General features: G+C 42.7%; 1 protein-coding gene across 3 annotated transcripts in view; it reads left to right on the top strand.

The window, feature by feature from the left end:
* The first annotated feature begins 778 nt into the window (after positions 1-778).
* VIT (vitrin) overlaps positions 779-22,857 on the top strand; it is a 126,122-nt gene continuing 104,043 nt past the window's right edge. For all 3 annotated transcript variants that reach the window (XM_079940404.1, XM_079940403.1, XM_079940407.1), the window contains exon 1: positions 779-1,122. The gene's annotated coding sequence lies outside the window, so the exon portion shown is untranslated. The remainder of the gene's footprint in view (positions 1,123-22,857) is intronic.

Here is a 22,857-nt window from a genome sequence, read left to right as displayed (position 1 = left end):
GGGAAAAAGCTTCAAACCATAATCTTAAATAAGGAGCAATCCCCAGACTGCTATGCTAGTAAGGAAGATTTTCCTCTTCAGACTGGGCTGTGTGAGTGCACAGTCCCCAGCAGGCAGTGGATGGACTCCGTGCTCCCTCCCACCCTGCTGAAGAGAAGGAGCTGTCATACTGATAAACATTTGAATCTCAAGGAGTGCCAGATGTACTTTTTTATGGTCTGTTTTTAAGATGCTGTGATATGCTAATGTATGTTTTGGGTCTGAATCCCTTCAATTTAATTGATGACACTAATATGTAAGTAAATAAAATCCGGTAGGTTTCACTTATTATGTGAGCTATCCATCATTTGTTGTTTTGAAACATGAGTCTGTTTTTACTTCCCACTGTCATTATCTTGTGTCCTCTTCCCGGCAGCATAGACTACAGTCATTTCATTAAACTTGCCAAAATGTAGAAAGGACCGAAGCAAATTAAACCAAAAAATAGCTTTAACATGTAGGAAAATTATTTTTACTCCAAAAATGAGAGTCCAGTAGAATCAGCTCAGTAATGTTTGCACAGTTTTCTTTCTTTATGCAGTTTAATCCAGCTGTTTGCTAACATTTGAAAAGGAAAGAGAAAATTTAATTGCCCTGCTTAAGTCAATTTTAAAGTATACTTAAAATTTTCCGTTTCATCTAGGTGCTTCTCTGCTACTTTTTAGAATTTCTAATTGTAGAATTTGCTTGCTGAAAAGGTGTGTTTTGGGATAGAAAAGAATATTTAGAAATCCTTAACTGCCGCCCCCCACCAAAAAAAAAAAAAGTGGGCGTGGAAATTTGAAAGAGTACCGCCTAATTCAGCACTAAAACCAGTGTGAGAAGCAGTGTGTGTGTGTATATGAGTGTGTGTGTGTGTGCATGTGTGTGTGTGGTATAAAATGTGCTTTTCAAAGTGCTGAGAGGTTGATGGGAATGTTTGATTAGCTCCTCTCAGAAGAGAAAAGGTGCTTGGACCTCTTCTTATTTCTTCTTTAGAATAATTTGGATGGGATCTGTGATGCAGAAAAGCTTAAAGAAAAAAGGATATCCATTCTCTGTGGTGGAAAAATTTTGAAAAAAAAATTCGTTTCTTCAAACAAGGTATGTCTGATGAATTGCTAAGCTATGTAGATAGTTTGATTTCCATTCCTTGTTATGAAAACATGAAAAGGTTATTTACCATTAAGAAACTAGAATACATCCCTTGACCAAGTAATCAGTCTGTACAAATTTCAGTTTCAGGAGAAGTGAGATGGGAGTGGGTGGTAGTTGACATCCTTGAAAACAACTAATATACATATATCAACTATAAATAAATTGTGCTGAGATAAGATTAGAATAAGACTTTCACTGTATCTTTTAAACCAACTTAATTATGGTTAAAATAAGTTGAAAAGTATAATGCTTGTGCAGAGTTTAATTTAAAGGACGTTTAAGTCTTGCCCTTTTTTATACTTTACTTCCTACGTGGAATACAGTAGCAACAGAATGAATTACTTATAACAATGTATGAGGAAAGGATATGGGCATGTTAATGCTAAATTAAAAGAGAAATTATTTAATGTAGATCTATACTTCTCTCTATTCAGACAGATCTCGGAGGAATGTGGCTAGATGTGCAATTCTGTATCTTGTTTACACTGGAAGTGTTTTCTTAGGTTGAATGCTTCTTAAACTGATAAGCCCAAGAAAGGGCTGGCATTGTTAAGTCACTACTGTAGCCCAACTTTGCACAGGGAAACAGGATACGAAATCTCTTTTAAGAATGATTTGTGTTAAACCAGTATAAACATGAAATAAATGCCTCAAGCTCAGGTTAAACAGAGAGGATAAGATTGAATAATTAGACTGGATGGTTTGCTCTGAACAACCTACCGCATCTTTGCCATCCCCAAATGGAGAAGGGAATTCAAGATTTTCTTTGGGTTTATTGTAAATATAAAACCAGGCATTCTTGGCCATGGTGGTTATTCAAAAATGTGAGCACTAAGAAAATAGCATTTTGCCATTACGTTGTGTTGCAATAAATTTGGAAGTTTTCGTGGTAAGTTCTGAGGTTGTTTTTTCCTTTGGTCTCTTCAAAGATGAAAATAGCCTGCAGCAAGGCAAGATCAAATACTATTTGTTTGTGTATTTTCTCTGCTGTGTGTGTGAACTGCAAGCTATGCCGCCCATAGGAGAGTTGGAAGTGCCTCTCTCTTTTTTTCTTTTTCCTGTCTTTTATTTATTGAATTAAAATACCCTCTTTTGTAAAAGGCTTTAGACAAAGAATTGCAAGACTACAAGGGCTGCATTTTTAATTGCAATATGCTGGTTTCCCAGACTAAGCTTCATTTAAATATATCTTACACCTCACCACTGAAAGGAAATACGTTAGGAACTTTGGAAATGCTTAGTATCTATTCTGACATAGCATTTACTTTATGAATAGCGTTCAGAAGATCTAATTATCTTTTTTGCCAAGTTGCTGATCACATGAAGAATAGTTTCTTTCAGAGAAAATGCACTGGGTTTGAGAATGGTTTATGAATAGCATCAGGAGAACAAAAATGCTTGTGCTGCTCCCATCTGTAATTCCTGTAAGACATACTGTAGACAGGAAAGCAGCGCAGTTCAGTGCCATGTCCCAAGCCAGGAACCCTAAATTTCAGTCACAGCTCTGCCACTACCTAGTTGTGTTACCTTGGAAAAGTTGTGTACCAGTTTTTGACTTTTGTTTCCCCATCTGAAAAACAGAAATAGCAATGCCTGCATACACCCCCTCCCAGGACGGTCATGAGGTACAATATCGATTCTCAGTTTTAAAAGGGTTTTGAAATGTGAAAAGTTCTAAAAAAATTGAATCATTTTTCCCACATATTCAAAAAAAAAAGACCGCATGGGAAGGAATCATTGGTTGTAAAATAAATGTTTCGTGGCCTCCAGGATGTTCCCATGACATATGCCCACGTGTGCGACTTGTCCTCTCCTTGCTAGTTTGGAGGCATGAGCCAGGTATCAAAAGCAGTGGGTGCAGAGAACACTGCTCTGTCACTGGGAGGGCTTTCTAGCTGTGTGACCTTGGGGAGGTTACTCAATATTCTCTGTGTCTCCATTTCCTCACAAGTGAAATGAAGAAGTTGGACAAAATAGTCTCTAAGTTTCCCTCCTAATCCTATGGTTCTATGCACTGGAACATCTTCAGTGTTAAGACACGGCCAGGCCAATTTCACTATTGAGACTCTCCATATACTACAAAATCAAAACAGGGCTATGGAACCTATGGTATATTTAAAATGTTTATCTAACTAAAGACTTTAACATACACAAAAATGAAAAGTAACATAATGTTATGTGAATGAAATATAATTATGTGTGTATACATATATATGCGTGCATGTACATTTACATATATCTATCCATAATGTACTGAGGACAGTTTGGTTCAAGTTGTATGACAGACTTCTTTTAGCTCTCTGGTATATTTCCATGACAGTATAACCTCATGTCAAATATCTAAATTTAAGGCAAGGTCAAGTGGCCCTCCTATGCTATGGATCCTACGGGGGCTTGTCAGGCAGGAGGCTCTGTCACTTCTTAGATGTGTTAACTCTGGCAAATTTTGTAAACCCTCTGGGCCTCAGTTTTCTCATCTGTAAAAAGGGTCTATTATTAGTGGTTACCTTATAGAGTTGTGGCAAAAAGCTTCAACTTGTACCTGGTACAACTGTCAGTACCCAAATGTTAGCAAGTAATTTTTTAACGTATGGGATTGGAATGAAGAACTCAGATCAGCTGTGAAACAAATCATTTGCAATCTTCTTCAAACTTTTAAACATTAACTCTTTGGATGTAGTAAACAAATAGATATGTGGAACTGTGTGATATTAATATAATTATTAGAAATTTGTTGCCATCTCTTCATCCAGAGGATCTGAACTAATCAATATTTCAGCAAATATTAAAGCAAGAGAGGCATCTTCTGTGATGTCTGTATTTTGAGAAACCCTAAAGGTTCCCCTCTGGCTGCCTGAACATGCGTCTCCCTGTGGTTTGCAGAAGGTGGTGAAATTCCTTGCACCCTGAACACACATACAGTGAGAGACAGAAGTGCAAAGGGAGTTTGCTAGTTTTCACAGACATGAAAGTTCCCTGCGCAAGCAGCAGTGAGCAGCTTCTGCTAGTGCAGAGAACGGGACGAGAAAGAAGCGACAGACCACAGGGCCAATCTAGGCTGTAACAGAAATGGCTTTCTGATAGTGCCGGTTCTTAAATTTTCATTAAGGCCCAGGAGTGCACACAGACAGCCAGGGCCTGACTCCTACACTGGCCTGCACCACTGGGCTCCCCTGCAACTAGCCTCTCCAGCTGCACACCTGCACCCCAACTCCCCTCGCCAGACTCCACTGCTGTGCACAGCCCAAGATGAGACCCTGCAGTGACAGGCGTGCCCACTGACAGCCAGGGGCCCCACAGCTGCTAATGTGCCCTAAGGTGGCCCCAGCCCTTGCTGCTGACCCTGGCCCTCGCCCCTACATGTGTGTCTGCAACTGGCCCTGCCACTGGATACGCACCTGCAGTTGGTCCCGCAGCCCAGTGCATGCACACCCCCAGTTCCGGCCACCAGTGCTGCCTGCCCTGGTCCCTAGCCACTGGAGGCGCCACTGAGGACCCCAACAGCCCTTGCAGCCACTATGGATCCCCCAAGCTATCACATCCCCTTGGACCTGGAGGCAATACAAGCCCCATACGTGGGGCCCTGGCCCACTCGACCCGGGCCACAGTACGCTGCAGTGTGCCCCCTCCCACAGGCAAAGGCCTCTCCTTATGGAAGTCAGTCCATGAAGTCTGAAAGAGGTGACTGCTCCTTCAAATGCACTGACATCCACACAAGGCTACGGGCATCACGAAGAATCAGAGAAACACGCTGCCACCAAAGAAACACAGTAAACCTCCAGTAACTGACCCCAAAGAAATGCAGATACATGAACTGCCTGACAAAGAATTCAAAATAATTCTAAAGACGCTCAGAGAGCCATAAGAAAATACAGATAAACAATTTAACCAAATCAGGAAAACAAAAGGAGAAGTTCAACAAAGAGATAGAAAACATTAATAAGGAACCAAATGGAGGGCTTCCCTGGTGGCGCAGTGATTGAGAATCCGCCTGTCTGTGCAGGGAACATGGGTTCGATCCCTGGTCCGGGAAGATCCCACATGCCGCGGAGCAACCAAGCCCGTGTGCCACAACTACTGAGCCTGTGCTCTAGAGCCCGTGAGCCACAACTACTGAGCCCACATGCTGCAACTACTGAAGCCCATGCGCCTAGAGCCCGTGCTCTGCAGCAAGAGAAGCCACTGCAATGAGAAGCCCGCACACTGCAATGAAGAGTAGCCCCCGCTTGCCGCAACTAGAGAAAGCCCACGTGCAGCGATGAAGACCCAACATAGCCAGAATAAATAAATAAAATAAATAAAAAATTTTTAAATGTGGTCATAGGGTAGTTTTTTTAAAAAAAGAACCAAATGGAAATTTTAAATAAAAATATACACACACAGTTTTTTTAAATAAATTTATGTATTTGTTTATTTATTTTTGGCTGTGTTGGGTCTTCACTGCTGTGCGCAGGCTTTCTCTAGTTGCAGCGAGCAGGGGCTACTCTTTGCTGCAGTGAGCAGGCTTCTCATTGCAGTGGCTTGTCTTTGTTGAGGAGCACGGGCTCTAGGCGCCCAGGCTTCAGTAGTTGTAGCACGCGGGCTCAGTAGTTGTGGGTCGCGGGCTCTAGAGCACAGGCTCAGTAGTTGTGGTGCATGGGCTTAGTTGCTCTGCGGCATGTGGGATCTTCCCGGAGTAGGGCTCAAACCCGTGTCCCCTGCATTGGCAGGCGGATTCTTAACCACTGGGCCACCAGGGAAGCCCACACAAACAAACTTAAGTCAGTCTGAGATCATCTAGGTGAATTCCTGTTTACAGGCCAGGAGGTGAAGGGCCAAAATTGCATTCACAATAGAGCAAAGACTATTTCAGTTTTGTTGATTGCATTTTCCTATGGTTACCACGAAACAAACAGTTGTGGATACTGGATTCAGAGTTTGTTTTTAACCAACTAGCAAACTTTTCCACTCCAACAGACTGCAAACCTTAAAGAAATCCTGAGAGACCGCCTATTGGAAATGCTCGGGGCTGCCTGGGAAGTGCAGGGAGCAGGCACCAGCCGACGCTCTGAGTTGAGACCCATAAAGTCTGCACATCGTGTGGCAACCTGCAAAAGGCAAATCTCTCACACGGCAGCTGTGACTGGAATCCACTGCCGCATTCCTCTAGTGCTTGTACCCTGAGGGAGAAAGGTGAACTAAGACGACAGATGCCAGAATCCTTCCTGAGTCAAATTCACAGGCCAGGGTCTTGAAACAAAACAAAACAAAAATTCATTTGGTTTAGATTCAGCTTAGAGAATATTTTGTCGTTTGTGTTTGATTCTGGTCTTATAATTAAAAACAAATCTTTAGGCCCATTTCTGCTTCCTTATCACTTTGCAAGATGCTTTTTTCCATTCTTTTTAAGAATGCTAGACATCATTCCTTAGCCATCCGATTGAGTCAAGTGTCCCAAAATCATCTAGAAGATTTCCATGAGAATGGGCCAAAGATCCCTAAAAATCTCTGAGCAGAGAAGGCAAGAAGAAAACTACAGAATTGCGTCCTTTCTGGGGCCCTAGGAGAATTTAGCCCAGTGATGGTCATAAAGCCATGCGGTTCCTTCACCAAGAATCCTAAAATGAAGCCATGGCTAATCCTGGCAGAATCTTACTGAAAGAGATTCAACTGGTGGCTTTACCTCTGCAAGTCCTAAAGTCTAAATAGGCCATGTTTTGCAAGAGGATGGTTATGAGAACGATGATGATGATAGTAATCATGATTAACCACCACCCCAAAAACAACAATAATAAATACTGCCAACACTTACAGAGTTAGTCTTATGTGCTAGGCACTATTCTAAGCTCTTTTTCACATATTAACTCATTTAATTCTAACAGCTACCATAGGAGATGGGTGGTTATTGGTGATTCCCATTATACAGATGAGAAAACTGAGACACTGAGAAGTAAATTGTCCAGGGTCACACAGCCAGTAAGTGATGGAGCTCAACTTCAAACCCAAGCAGTCTAGCTTCAGAGCTCATATTCTTAACCTGCCAGGCAACAATTACACATGGTCCTGGTTTTTCTATCACTGCATCAAATGAATCTTTACCATCCCTAAAAATACTGTTTTCAAGCCAAGTCAAATTTCTAAGAAATTCATTCCTCATTGTAAGTATAGACTCCCCGGGAATACTGATGGAAGCGCGTGGAGGCATGAAAGTCACAGAAAGCTGTTAGGAAGCGAGGGTTTTTATTTCTGTCATTCTTGAATAACTTCCTGACTTCAGAATCACTTTGCAGATGTGTTGGGAAGACCTGACTCTCAGGGGGAAGGCCAAGGAGCAGACCTCATTGTCAAGTTCTCTGAGTAGCCAGTCCCCAAAAGGTATCCTTTATCTTCATTCTAGGGTTAAACTGGCAACAAGTCACAGAAAGAATTGTACTTCCTTATGACTCAAACTACTTCAGAAAATCACTTTCCCTGATAAAGCCCTCTGCATTGACAAGACTCTAGTAAAAATTGCTCGAATTCTTTCCCTCAGTGAGAGAAAAGCTAAAGTTTGTGTGGACATGTGGTAAAGATTCATAAAAATCACCCTTCGGGCTCTAGTGAGAAGGAATTATGTCTGCCTTTTTTCTTCTCAGAAACAAAAAGAAAATCTATTCCTTTGGGGGAACCCAATGTATAGTTTCCAAGAGATCAGGTCACTGACATCTCAATGAGAAGTGAATTCCCTCCTCTGGGCTCCCTTGGATCCCAGACAGAGAAAACATGCTTTTGATATAAAGGTACACGTCAACTTGTTCGGACTGGATTCACTTTTATAACATAGTGAGTAGATCTGTACTCTGAACAGTAAAAGGGGTCTGGTGAGGCAGAGATATTCAATGACAGCAAAACAAATACCCATTGGACCACCGCCATGTGCCATCCACAATTCCATGTGCTTCGGAAAAACAGTGAACAACATAGTCTCCATTCTCCTAGAGCTGCCAATCTGGGACCACACAATAAACAAATACATATAAGAGGTCTAGATCTGGTGGTGATATGGGCTATGAAAAACTTAAGAAAGTAGGATGAGGGGGCTGGACAGAGGGGTGATGATTTGCATTGTGTGGTTAGAGAAATGTCTGATAAAGGGACATTTAAACCGAGAGAAAGATGAAGGAAGCCAGGGAGCAACCTATGTGGATAATATGGGAAAAGCAAATGCAAAGGCCCTGAGGTTGGACCATGCTTGGGAGCAGGCTGAGTGAGGAAGACAGGAGGTGAGATCCAGGGTGTCCTTTGGAAAGCAGACACAGAGGGCACCATCCTAACGCTCCCGGATCTTCCCCAGATGCCCCCAGTGCCCACTCACACACTACCTGTGGGGAGCTCCTGCTTCTGCCCTGGATGAAACCTGAGTAGGTCCCTTAATACTGCAGATCACGCTCGGAGTTTTTTAAAAGAGCGTGCTCACGTTACAGCCCCAAACAATCTCAGTTCAGTCATTAATGTGGAGGTAATACTTAGGTAATACTTAAAAACTTGAAAATGGCGTTCACAGTTTCATCCCCCACCCCCAGGCTTGCTTTCTGCAGTGGAAGGGGCATGACTTCATTCTCTTTCTCTGCTTCTGCACCTTTATCACCCTTCCCCTTGGCTGCTAATGGTAGTTTCTTCATGTCCAGAGTTGAAGAGTGTGCAGAGAGGAGAGACAAAGGTGACAGAGGTCCTTACTGGTTGGTACTGTTCTGAGCTGGCATCCAGGTTCCCTGGGCTCGGCAGGCATGTACAGCTGTTTCTTGTCCCCATGAAAGCACTTCCATGGGTTCTTCAGAGATGCCCCCGACTTTGCTGGGGACCCCTCAACTGCAGGTCCCAGATGTCAATACATATGACTCTGCTCTGGCTGGGGGTTTACGGTTCCATCCTCAGCCCCCGAGCAGCTGGCAATCGACCTCCAGTGGCTTTCTGCTGCCATCTCCTGAGCTCTCCTTGCACCCGGCTTGGGCAGGACCTAATGCAACCTCAGGCTGACTCTCACACAGCTAGTCTTGTTTGTCACGAGCTATTCCCTCTCCTGTCCTAATCAGGAGTCAGACACCAGTGCACAATGCCCTCAAGCCCAAGGGATGCAACTACTCAGTCTTTTCAACTGGGGTCACCAGGCATCCAAGTTGGACTTCCAAAGGAAGTAACCAAGAACCAGGATCCCCAGCCATCTGCATTCCTCCAGGCAACATAAGTGGTGGTACAAGCCGAGAGGGCAGCTGGAGATCAGAAGGCAGAGTTCCTTTAGGAAAAGTTGTTGGCGTTTTCCGTCTTTCTCTCCCTCCCCAGATGCAGAAGGGGAGCCAGTGGTCTCCCCACTCCCACCCACTTCAAGCAACGGTGAGAGGAGCCTCAAGGAGACCACTTCAGAACATGGAAGTAGTTAGCTCTTAGTCTCAGCTGAAACTAAGACAAAGGATCATCCCATTTTAACATCCCGTTACAAAGCCAATTACAAGACTCTCAAATGTTTACTTAGCTGGGTGTGTTATGTCTGGTTAAACTTAAAAATATGGCTGGTGCATCACTTTACCCTAAATAACATTTGTGAGAGAGAGAAAGCCGTGTGTGAGTTCAGGCCCAAATATGACTCTTAAACAAAAAAAATCTCTTAATCTTTATAGCTAAGACAATTTTATCACACAAAGTATGTATTCACTGTGTACATCTAAACTACCGTCAACAGAGTATTTCAAAAAGCCTGGGATAGGGCTTCCCTGGTGGCGCAGTGGTTGAGAGTCCGCCTGCCGATGCAGGGGACATGGGTTCGTGCCCCGGTCCGGGAACATCCCACATGCCGCGGAGCGGCTGGGCCCGTGAGCCATGGCCGCTGGGCCTGCGCGTCCGGAGCCTGTGCTCCGCAACGGGAGAGGCCACAGCAGTGAGAGGCCCACGTACCGCAAAAAAAAAAAAAAAAAAAAGCCTGGGATAGATGCATCAGGACAAAGCGAAGGTGAAACCATCTTTAGAGTAGTAAACTGGGGTAGTGAGTGGGGTTAAACGTTTGAGGCCTGGAATGGCATTCTGGCTCTGCTACATGTTCACGCCATAACTTACGTATAGCTTACTGAAGATGGACAGCTCACTAAAGTTCTCTGAGCCTCAATTTCGTACCCTGAAAGATGGGCACAATAGTACTTACCTGATAGGATCTCCATGATAAATAAGATCACAACGTGTGCAGTGTGTAGCATACGGTGAGCATTCAACAAATGATATTATTATAGGACTCTAAACTTCTAACACTTCCCATGAAGAGGAACAAAGGACCAATCCCATCTCCTGCAACAGGCCACTAGACAGCTCTGCTGCGACTGTCGGGAGGCTCCGGAAGAGCTGGAAAGGTCCGAGAGGGCCTCTGGAGCACGAGGCTACGCCGCTCCCTTTGGAAAGCTGGGTCTCTTGCTTCTAAATGACTCTCTTTCTGCCGGTCCCCTCTAATTTCTGGGACTTAATCCTCCACAGCCCTCAACAGCTCAGCTGCAGTCACTGCCCGCCTCGATCCCCTCCACCCTCCCCAAGCCTCTGGTTGCTGGGATTCAGGAATGCACTTTGACCCGCAGCCCCACGCCTGCCTCCCAGCAACACGAGGAGACCTAAAGCCCTGTCATCTGAGACGAACCCACGCTTTACCCAGAGGCACACAGGAAGATACTATGGATCTTGCAGACACACCCTCATCTTCCTTCCTACCTCAGCGGGAAGGCTGTGCCAGACACGAAAATGTTTTTCTGGGCCTCAGAATTGAAGACAGACCAAAAAGCACAGAGTGTTCGGGACAGGCAAGGCTCTGGGGATCACAGTTGGACTGAACCAAAGAGCCAGCTCCAGAGCACAGGGGACGGCCCCTTGGCAACCACAAACCTCAGAGCCCGAGGGAGAAAACTCACCGGGAGGAGGGAGGGCTAATCCACAGCGTCAAACACATTAGGTAAAGAAGCTTCTGATGAGAGAAACTCATCTTCCAAAGCTTCCAGGAGAATCTTTGAAACCGAGGACAGTGTCCAGAGGAGCAGTCATTGCCCACCTCGCCTTTCACTGAGATCCTCTGCCCTTCCCCCAGATTTACTGCTCTTCCTGCCCCCCTTCCATTACAGAGGATAAATAACTCTTGGAAGGAGTTCTTCAGAGCTCATCTGGGGGCATGTCTGCAAACTAGTCTTTTCTCCCACTGGCAATATAAGATCTAAACTACCACTTCAGAAACGTAATTACTGTTTGTAGTCTCACTAGAAATCACTATTGGTTGAAGCTTTTGTGGATGTGGGGTAAGCATTACCATATGTCAGATTCTTAACGAGGTACAAAATGATGGCCTGAAACACCAGAAAAGGCTTTCCCTTTTTGGTTTTGTGACATGTAGAAACATGCTACTTGGATCAATGAATCTAATGGCATGGGCATATATCAGTCATCGAACACACACATACGCTCTTTTTAATCCACCCAACTGCCCAGGAGTGAGTATCTTTGCGTTAGGATTTGCCCTGAGTGATGCAGTGATCAAGAATGAGCCTGGGATCCTTAGCAGTACACACTTTAGTCATCGAAAGCAAGTATTTATAATATAATATTTATGGTAAATTCCTAGATTGGAACATAAACAAGCATAAGATTCTGATACATACACCGAAAAATAAACACCCTCCTAAACCAGAGTTTCTCCACCCTGGCACTACTGGCATGTCGGGCTGGATAACTCTTCATTGTAGGGGGCTGTCCTGTGTGCTGTGGGAAGTTTAGCAGCATCCCTGGCTCTACCCACTAGATGCCAATAGCATCCCAAGCTCCAAGTTGTAACAACCAAGAATGTCTTCAAATATTGACGGATCTTTCTTGAGGGGTTAAAATCAGCCCTGGTCGTGAAGCATGGTCATAACTGTATTGGCAAGTCCACAGGGACTTTCTGACAGCGTGATTCCAAGGTCTCCCGCTCTCATTTTTCCTCCTAGAGCATCCCAGGCATGCAGGCCGTGTTCTTCTTTCTCAGTGGCTACCACAGTTCTTGGGATTCTTTGATACGCTTCTACCTAGAGCCTGGCTCTCTGGAGACCCCTGCTTACAGGCTACCAAAAGACAAGCACACAAGGCCTTTTCATTTTACATGCCTTCATTTCCCTCCCAATCATTTCAGGGAAACAAGACGTAAACAACAAACATGAAAAGCATTTTGATCAAAGCCTCAAGGAACAGCAACCAATTCAAACTGGCTGGAGTAACAGCGCCCGAAAAACCTTTTACTCTGTTATGCACCAGAGACTGAGTCCAGCTGGGCCTCCTTCAGACTGGAAATGGGACCTGGGATGTGGCCAGGAAATGAGCATCTCCTCTCCCAGATTCTCCCAGGGCCCCGTGCTTTCTCTTCTCCATCTCTCCCTACCTTCAGCTTGGCTCCCAGTTTGCAAGATCATAATTGCAAAATCCCAAGAAAGATCTTGATTGGCCTAGGTTTTTTTGTTTTGTTTTGTTTTTTCCAGATCATAGGCTTTTGACCAGCTGAGTCTCTTAATTTCAGCGATTGTTATTTCTGCATCTGACTATAATACCTGAACCGCTTACTTCAGGGGTCTTGTGAGATTAAAGCACAGATGTAACCAGTCTTTTAAAAGTGAAAGACACTATACAAATGAGTGGAATTTTTACTTTATAATAATATTATATAATAAATTGTGGTATAGCTCAGAATTTACAGTAACAGTCACGTGAGGAACTTGATATAGTAAAAAGAGCACAAGATTAAAATAGAGAAGATCTGAGCCATGTAACCTTAGGCAAGTCACTTCACTGCTCTGAGTTACAGGAATAATGTCTATCTACTGCCTCAAGAGGATCTTAGGTGGTTTGGATGAGAGAACTGTTGAGAAAACACTCTGCAGATTCTGATATAAACATATCATTACAGTCTTCCCTAGCTGAATTCACTGTATGGAAAGGCACTGTGAGTTAGACAGCAGTCAGGAATAATGTTTCAGCGGCAAGCCAAAATGAAAGGGAAATTTTATCTCACAGAATAGGTGGTCCAGAGGTAGGTCCAGGCTCTAGGCACAAGACAATCAGAGCTCCAGCTCCATTTCTCTGATTCATCTGGCTGCCTTCCTCCTTTATGTGCTGGCTTTTTCCTCAGCCTAACTTGCCCCGTGGTCACAACATGGCTGCCAGCATACCTGGAACAACCTGCTCCCTTGTTCATTTCCAACAAGAGAGGCGACCTCACCCTGAAAAACATACGATTAAAGTTTTTCCTTCCTGTCTGTCTGATACATCGTGGGACACAGCCCACCCTTGAATAGTCACGATCAACTGGAGAGAGCCCTGGGATGATGGGCTCAAGCCTGCGGTCCTGAAGCAATCACCAGCAAGGGGGACTATACACACACACACCACACACACACACCACACACACACACACCACGCACACACACCACGCACACACACCACGCACACATACCACACACACACCACACACACACACACACCACACCACACACCACACACACACCACACACACACACCCCCCACACACACACCCCACACGCCCCCCCCCGCCCCCCCCCCCACACAAAACCATGCTTGGCATAGACTTGGAATTGGGATCCTCCCCAGGAGCTGGGGATGGACCAGCTTCCTTTGAGCCCTCTGGCTACATTTATTCCATTTACCAAGTTGGGTTGTGTTATAAAGGAGGAAGCAGGGAAGCAGGTGCTCTGCTTAGGCAACCAAGAGTGTTCGGTCCAGATACCTTGACTCAGGGAACATCTTCAAGGAGCCTGGTGCATCCTTAGGAGCCAACATGTGGAGAAAAGGCAAAAGTTTCCCCTGCTTTTCTTGCCTGTTTGGCTTGCACTTTTCTTTTGGTGTTTCTTTGAGATAAAAGAAAGAAAGAATTGGAAAAAGAAGGGAAATAGAAAGAAAAACTACTGTCCTGTCCGGCTCACTCTCTCTCTCTCCTTGACAGAATCCTGGGGATTGTAATAGTGACCATGGCAACAGGAAATGCAGTGTTACAGGCTGAGCCCAGAGAAATATGATCTGTATACAGTTTTTTCTTTTTTAGTGACTATGAACTTGTTTTAAAAAATTTTTTTAACATCTTTATTGGAGTATAATTGCTTTACAATGGTGTGTTAATTTCTGCTGTATCAAAAAGTGAATCAGCTATATATATACATATATCCCCATATCCCCTCCCTCTTGTGTCTCCCTCCCACCCTCCCTATCCCACCCTTCTAGGTGGTCACAAAGCACCGAGCTGATCTCCCTGTGCTATGTGGCTGCTTCCCATTAGCTATTTTACATTTGGTAGTGTATATATGTCCATGCCACTCTCTCACTTCATCCCAGCTTCCCCTCCCCCTCCCCGTGTCCTCAAGTGCATTCCCTACATCTGCGCCTTTACTCCTCTTCTGCAATTAGGTTCTTCAGAACCTTTTTTTTTTTTTTGATGCCATATATATGTGTTAGCATATGGCATTTGTTTTTCTCTTTCTGACTTGCTTCACCCTGTATGACAGACTCTAGGCCCATCCACCTCACTGCAAATAATTCAATTTCGTTTCTGTTTATGTCTGAGTAATATTCCATCGTATATATGTGCCACATCTTTATCCATTCATCTGTCGACGAACACTTAGGTTGCCTCCATGTCCTGGCTATTGTAAATAGAGCTGCAGTGAACACTGTGGTACACGACTCTTTTTGAACTATGGTTTTCTCAGGGTATATGCCCAGTAGTGGGATTGCTAGGTACCATGGTAGTTCTGTTTTTAGTTTTTTAAGGAACCTCCATACTGTTCTCCATTCTGGCTGTATCAATTTACATTCCCACCAACAGTGCAAGAGGGTTTCCTTTTCTCCACACCCTCTCCAGCATTTATTGTTTGTAGACTTTTTCATGATGGCCATTCTGACTGGTGTGAGGTGATACCTCATTGTAGTTTTGATTTGCATTTCTCTAACCATTAGTGATGTTGAGCATCCTTTCATGTGCTTGTTAGAAATCTGTATGTCTTCTTTGGAGAAATGTCTATTTACGTCTTCTGCCCATTTTTGGATTGGGTTGTTTGTTTTTTCAATATTGAGCTGCATGAGTTGCGTGTATATTTTGGAGATTAATCCTTTGTCAGCTGCTTCGTTTGCAGATATTTTCTCTCATTTGAGGGTTGTCTTTTTGTCTTGTTTATGGTTTCCTTTGCTGTGCAAAAGCTTTTAAGTTTCATTAGGTCCATTTGTTTATTTTTGTTTTTATTTCCATTTCTCTAGGAGCTGGGTCAAAAAGGATCTTGCTGTGATTTATGTCACAGAGTGTTCTACCTATGTTTTCCTCTAAGAGTTTGATAGTGTCTGGCCTTACATTTAGGTCTTTAATCAATTTTGAGTTTATTTTTATGTATGGTGTTAGGGAGTTTTCTAATTTCATTCTTTTACATGTAGCTGTCCAGTTTGCCCAGCACCATTTACTGAAGAGGCTTTCTTTTCTCCATTGTATATTCTTGCCTCCTTTATCAAAGATAAGGTGACCATATGTGCATGGGTTTATCTCTGGGCATTCTATCCTGTTCCATTAATCTATATTTATGTTTCTGTGCCAGTACCATACTCTCTTGATTACTGTAGCTTTGTAGTAGAGTCGGAAGTCAGGGAGCCTGATTTCTCCAGCTCCCTTTTTCTTTCTCAAGATTGCTTTGGCTATTCGGGGTCTTTTGTGTTTCCATACAACTTGTGAAATTTTTTGTTCTAGTTCTGTGAAAAATGCCACTGGTAGTGTGACAGGGATTGCACTGAACCTGTAGATTGCCTTGGGTAGTATAGTCATTTTCACAATGTTGATTCTTCCAATCCAAGAACATGGTCTCTCTCTCCATCTGTCTGTATTATCTTTAACTTCTTTCATCAGTGTCTTATAGTTTTCTGCATACAGGTCTTTTGTCTCCTTAGGTAGGTTTATTCCTAGGTATTTTACCCTTTTTGCTGCAATGGTAAATGTGAGTGTTTCCTTAATTTCTCTTTCAGATTTTTCATCATTAGTGTACAGGAATGCAAGTGATTTCTGTACATTAATTTTGTATCCTGCTATTTTGCCAAATTCATTGATTAGCTCTAGTAGTTTTCTGGTAGCATCTTTAGGATTCTCTATGTATAGCATCATGTCATCTGCAAACAGTGACAGCTTTACTTCTTCTTTTCCGATCTGGATTCCTTTTTTTTCTTTTCTTCTCTGATTGCTGTGGCTAAGACTTCCAAAACTATGTTGAATAATAGTGGTGAGAGTGGGCAACCTTGTCTTGTTCCTGATCTTAATGGAAATGGTTTCAGTTTTTCACCATTGAGGATGATGTTGGTTGTGGGTTTGTCATATATGGCCTTTATTATGTTGAGGAAAGTTCCCTCTATGCCTATTTTCTAGAGGGTGTTTATCATAAATGGGTGTTGAATTTTGTCGAAAGCTTTTTCTGCATCTATTGAGATGATCATATGGGTTTTCTCCTTCAATTTGTTAATATGGTTTATCACACTGATTGATTTGCGTATATTGAAGAATCCTTGCATTCCTGGGAATTAACCCCACTTGATCAGGGTGTATGATCCTTTTAATGTGCTGTTGAATTCTGTTTGCTAGTATTTTGTTGAGGCTTTTGTGTCTATGTTCATCAGTCATTGGCCTGTAGTTTTCTTTTTTTGTGACATCTTTCTCTGGTTTTGGTATTAGCGTGATGGTGGCTTCGTAGAATGAGTTTGGGAGTGTTCCTCCCTCTGCTGTATTTTGGAAGAGTTTGAGAAGGACAGGTGTTAGCTCTTCTCTAAATGTTTCATAGAACTCAGCTGTGAAGCCATCTGTTCCTGGGCTTTTGTTTGTTGGAAGATGAGGACCATACACGGTCCTCTCACTGTTGTGGCCTTTCCTGTTGCGGAGCACAGGCTCCGGACGCCCAGGTTCTGCGGCCATGGCTCACAGGCCCAGCCGCTCCGTGGCATGTGGGATCTTCCCGGACTGGGACATGAACCCGCGTCCCCTGCATCTGCAGGCAGACTCTCAACCACTGCGCCACTAGGGAAGCCCTGTTGGAAGATTTTTAATCACAGTTTCAATTTCAGTGCTTGTGATTGGTCTGTTTATATTTTCTCTTCTTTCTGGTTCAGTCTTGGAAGGTTGTGCTTTTCTAAGAATTTGTCCATTTCTTCCAGGTTGTCCATTTTATTGGCATATAGCTGCTTGTAGTAATCTCTCATGATCCTTTGTATTTCTGCAGTGTCAGTTGTTACTTCTCCTTTTTCATTTCTAATTCTATTGATTTGAGTCTTTTCCTTTTTCTCCTTTATGAGTCTGGCTAATGGTTTATCAATTTTGCTTATCTTCTCCAAGAACCAGCTTTTAGTTTTATTGATCTTTGCTATCATTTTCTTCATTTCTTTTTCATTTATTTCTGATCTGATCTTTATGATTTCTTTCCTTCTGCTAAATTTGGGGGGTTTTTTTTTTGTTGTTGTTCTTCTTTCTCTAATTGCTTTAGGTGTAAGGTTAGGTTGTTTATTTGAGATGTTCTTGTTTCTTGAGGTAGGACTGCATTGCTATAAACTTCCCTCTTAGAACTGCTTTTCCTGCATCCCATAGGTTTTGGGTCATCGTATTTTCATTGTCATTTGTTTCTAGGTATTTTTTGATTTCCTCTTTGATTTCTTCAGTGATCTCTTGGTTATTTAGTAATGTGTTGCTTAGACTCTATCTGTTTGTATTTCCTACAGATTTTTTCCTGTAATTGATACCTAGTCTCATAGCATTGTGGTTGGAAAAGATACTTGATACGATTTCAATGTTCTTAAATTTACCAAGGCTTGATTTGTGACCCAAGATATGATCTATCCTGGAGAATGTTCCATGAGCACTTGAGAAGAAAGTGTATTCTGTTGTTTTTGGATGGAATGTCCTATAAATATCCATTAAGTCCATATTGTTCAATGTATCATTTAAAGCTTGTGTTTCCTTATTTATTTTCATTTTGGATGATCTATCCATTGGTGAAAGTGGGGTGTTAAAGTCCCCTACTATTATTGTGTTACTGTCGATTTCCCCTTTATGGCTGTTAGCATTTGCCTTATGTATTGAGGTGATCCTATGCTGGGTGCATAAAGATTTACAATTGTTTTATATTCTTCTTGGATTGATCCCTTTATCATTATGTAGTGTCCTTCTCTGTCTCTTGTAATAGTCTTTATTTTAAAGTCTATTTTGTCTGATATGAGAATTGCTACTACAGCTTCCTTTTGATTTCCATTTGCATGGAATATCTTCTTCCATTCCCTCACTTTCAGTCTGTATGTTTTCCTAGGTCTGAAGTGGGTCTCTTGTAGACAGCATACATACTGGTCTTGTTTTTATATCCATTCAGCCAGTCTATATCTTTTGGTTGGAGCATTTAATCCATTTACATTTAAGGTAGTTATCGATATGTAGGTTCCTATTGCCATTTTCTTAATTGTTTGGGTCTGTTTTTGTAGGTCTTTTCCTTCTCTTGTGTTTCCTGCCTAGAGAAGTTCCTTCAGCATTTGTTGTAAAGCTGGTTTGGTGGTGCTGAATTCTCTTAGCTTTTGCTTATCTGTAAAGGTTTTAATTTCTCCATCGAATCTGAAGCAGATCCTTGCTGGGTAGAGTTATCTTGGTTGTAGGTTTTTCCCTTTCATCACTTTAAATATGTCCTGCCACACCCTTCTGGACTGCCGAGTTTCTGCTGAAAGATCAGCTGTTAACTGTATGGGGATTCCCTTGTATGTTATTTGTTGCTTTTCCCTTGCTGCTTTTAATATTTTTTCTTTGTATCTAATTTTTGATAGTTTGATTAATATGTGTCTTGGTGTGTTTCTCCTTGGATTTGTTCTGTATGGGACTCTGTGCTTCGTGGACTTGACTATTTCCTTTCTCATATTAGGGAAGTTTTCAACTCTAATCTCTTCAAATATTTTCTCAGTCCCTTTCTTTTTCTCTTCTTCTTCTGAGACCCCTATAATTCGAATGTTGGTGTGTTTAATGTTGTCCCAGAGGTCTCTGAGACTGTCCTCAATTCTTTTCATTCTATTTTCTTTATTCTGCTATGTGGTAGTTATTTCCACTACTTTATCTTCCAGGTCACTTATCCGTTCTTTGCCTCAGTTATTCTGCTATTGATTCCTTCTAGAGAATTTTTTATTTCACTTATTGTGTTGTCCATCACTGTTTGTTTGCTCTTTAGTTTTTCTAGGTCCTTGTTAAACATTTCTGGTAATTTCTCCATTCTATTTCCAAGATTCTGGATCATCTTTACTATCATTACTCTGAATTTTTTTTCAGGTAGACTGCCTATTTCCTCTTCATTTGTTTGGTCTGGTGGGTGTTTACTTTGCTTCTTCACCTGCTGTGTGTTTCTCTGTCTTCTCATTTTGCTTAACTTACTGTGTTGAAGGTCTTAGTTTTGCAGGCTGCAGGTTTGTAGCTCCCATTGTTTTTGTGTCTGCCCCCAGTGGGTGAGGTTGGTTCAGTGGGTTGTGTAGGCTTCCTGGTGGAGGGGACTGTTTCCTGTGTTCTGGTGCATGAGGCTGGATCTTGTCTTTCTGGTGGGCAGGGCTGCGTCTGGTGGTATGTTTTGGCATGTCTGTGAACTTATTATGATTTTAGGCAAGGCTGGGCATGTTATAATTTAACTTTCTAGAAACCTTGTTTCCTCTTTATCTGTTTCTCCATACCTCCTTTTTTATTCTCCGTGGCTTCCTTGGGCTTCTAAAAATGCATCAAGCATCTGCTGCATAGAAGTGTGATTTTCTCCTGTTGTAATTAACTTTCCAGTCCTTGCAGATTGGCTCTATTAGGTCACTCTTCTGATGTTCAGCAAGCCTGCTCACCACTCCAGTCGGCAGCTCCTGATCTGCATAAAGTTTTATATGCAGACCGAGACCACCACCACATTGTAAAGGCCCCTCTTAGTGCCAGCCTTCCTTTGTCCATCCTCAGCAGATCAACCCAAATCCACTGACAAGCGGCTGAGGCTTTATATCTGGCAGAGATGGAGAAAGCAAGGCTGCAGATACGGCCTCTCCCCATTCAGAGATGTCTGTCCTGATGGGATTTTTGGCATTTTGGAAATATAGCACAAGCCTGTCATAACTACTACATGCTTCCAAATGAACACTGGCTCTTTCTGCCTTGTGGACAAAGGGTACTGTTAGGTGCTCCCCCATGTAGCACCGCAGATCAAACACCAGTGTTACATAAATCCTACACATCCACTAGAGCAGATTTTCTCTGAATGGCTCATGTAAGCCTCTAGGAGGCTTAGTAAAAATTATGAATGCAAAAATAATTTTTTTTTTCTTTTTTTGCGGTACGCAGGCCTCTCACTGCTGTGGCCTCTCCCGTTGCGGAGCACAGGCTCCAGACGCGCAGGCTCAGCGGCCATGGCTCACGGGCCCAGCCACTCCGTGGCATGTGGGATCATCCCGGACCGGGGCACGAACCCGTGTCCCCTGCATCGGCAGGCGAACTCCCAGCCACTGCGCCACCAGGGAAGCCCGCAAAAATAATTTTTAAGCCTTCCATGTCTCCCTATTGCCTAAAGGATTAATTCCACATTCTTTAGGCATGGCATTCAAGGCTGACGTGGCCCCTTCTTTCCTAACAGTCTGATTCCTCTCCCAGCCTGGCCCAGCAGTTCCCAGTTCCTGAAGCTCCTCCGTCTCTTATGTCCGGTCCTTCCCTCACCACTCATTGTTTTCCAATCTCCAGTTAAACTAATTCAAGCCTCTTCCAGTCCTCATGCCCCAGGCCTATTTAATCATCTACCCTTTTTGCTATCATCATATCCTCAATAGCAGAGGTTCTCAATTCTGGCTGCACAGTGGAGTCACCTGGGGCACTTTAAAACAACAGTGATTTCAACTCAGACCAATTAAATCAGAATGTAGATGAGGGAAGTACACTTGTTTATTATGAAACATCTATGGCAAGTAGTGAAATGAAATACCGGATCTCTGCACTCATAATGCCTGGTTTGAATTCCAGCTCCTCTTCCTTCCAGGTTTGCAAACCTTGGGCAAAGTATTTAACCTCTGTGTGCTTCCAATTCCTTACTTTTCAAATTAAGGCAAAAAATAGCCCCTACTTCATCAGGTTATTGTGAAGATTGAGTTAATACATTACTGACACTTAGTGTGTGCTCCATGAATGCTAGTTATGATAAGTGCACATCAGTTTCTTCCTAGAAGACTTAAAGCAACTTGATGATAGGACCTGCACCTTCTTCCTCTCTGCCAAGCATAGTGTGCACACACAAAATTTTTTTAAATGATTAAAGGCATGCATGAATGAAGATGAATTTTGACTTTAGAAGATCAGGGAGATTTAAATAGAAGTGGCCCATGAGCAAACCTTGAAAGATGGATATGCCTGTGAGAGGCAGATGAGGGGCGGTAACATATTCCAAATAGAACAGTAATAAGAACATGAGCCAAAACCCTGATGTGGAGCGTGCAGACAAAGGACCAAAATCCCAGGGTGTGCTAGGGGCAAAGCAGAGGATTACAGAAGAGAATTGCAGCAAGATGGTGTGAAAAGTAAGTTGGGACATTTCATGAAAAGTTCACTAAGGAATTTGGGCTTTATTCTACAGAGAATGAATGGACTGTGAAGAAGAATTCTGAGGGGGTGAATGCATAGTCAGACCTGTGCTTTAGGAAGCTGATCCTTTCCAACTGAAGGGAAGGATGACCTGGAGCAAGAAAAGCAAGGAGCAAGGAGAGGGTTAGGAGATTACTGTAGCTTCTCATTTGATATCAACACTGTCTGTATATGTTAAGTCTTCCCAAGAGATAATTTTATTAACTTCTGATTTATTAACATATGTGCAAAGGGTAAAGATTTAAACAGAACAAAACTGGGGCTTCCCTGGTGGCGCAGTGGTTGAGAGTCTGCCTGCCGATGCAGGGGACACGGGTTCGTGCCCCGGTCCGGGAAGATCCCACATGCCGCGGAGCCTGCGCGTCTGGAGCCTATGCTCCGCATACGGGAGAGGCCGAAACAGTGAGAGGCCCGCGTACCACAAAAAAAAAAAAAAAAAAAGGAATAAGCCCTTGGGAAACATTTTAAAAAAAAAAAAAAAAAGAAAAACAGAACAAAACTGTAAAACTCACTCTTATTCCTGATCACCACTTACCCAGTTCTCTCCCCCTGAAGCAAGCACTGTTATTGAAATAAAAAAGAGTATAAGAGAGTACTATGAATAACTGTACACCAACAAATTGGATAATCTAGATGAAATGGACAAATTCCTAAAAACACAAAACCTACCGAGACTAAATTATGAAGGAATAGAAAATCTGAATAGATCTATAACTAGTAAGGAGAATGAATCAATAATCAAAAATCTTACAACAAAGAAAAGCCCTGGACCTGATGACTTCACTGGTGAGTTCTACCAAACATTTAAAGAAGAACTAACACCAATCCTTCTCAAACATCTCCTAAAAATTGAAAATGAGGGGACACTTTCTAAGTTATCCTATGAAGCCAGCACTACCTGGATACCAAACCAAAGACACTACAAGAAAACTACAGTTTCCCATATCAATACAATATCCCTATAAACACTGATAGAAAACATCCTCAACAAAATATTACCAAACTAAATTCACCAGAATATTAAAATAATTATA

The sequence above is a fragment of the Stenella coeruleoalba genome, assembly GCF_951394435.1.
Source record: "Stenella coeruleoalba genome assembly, chromosome: 13".
In the NCBI taxonomy this organism is placed as follows: Eukaryota; Metazoa; Chordata; class Mammalia; order Artiodactyla; family Delphinidae; genus Stenella; species Stenella coeruleoalba.
The sequence above is the reverse complement of the archived record's forward strand: the minus strand, read 5'-3'. Positions and strand labels throughout refer to the sequence as shown.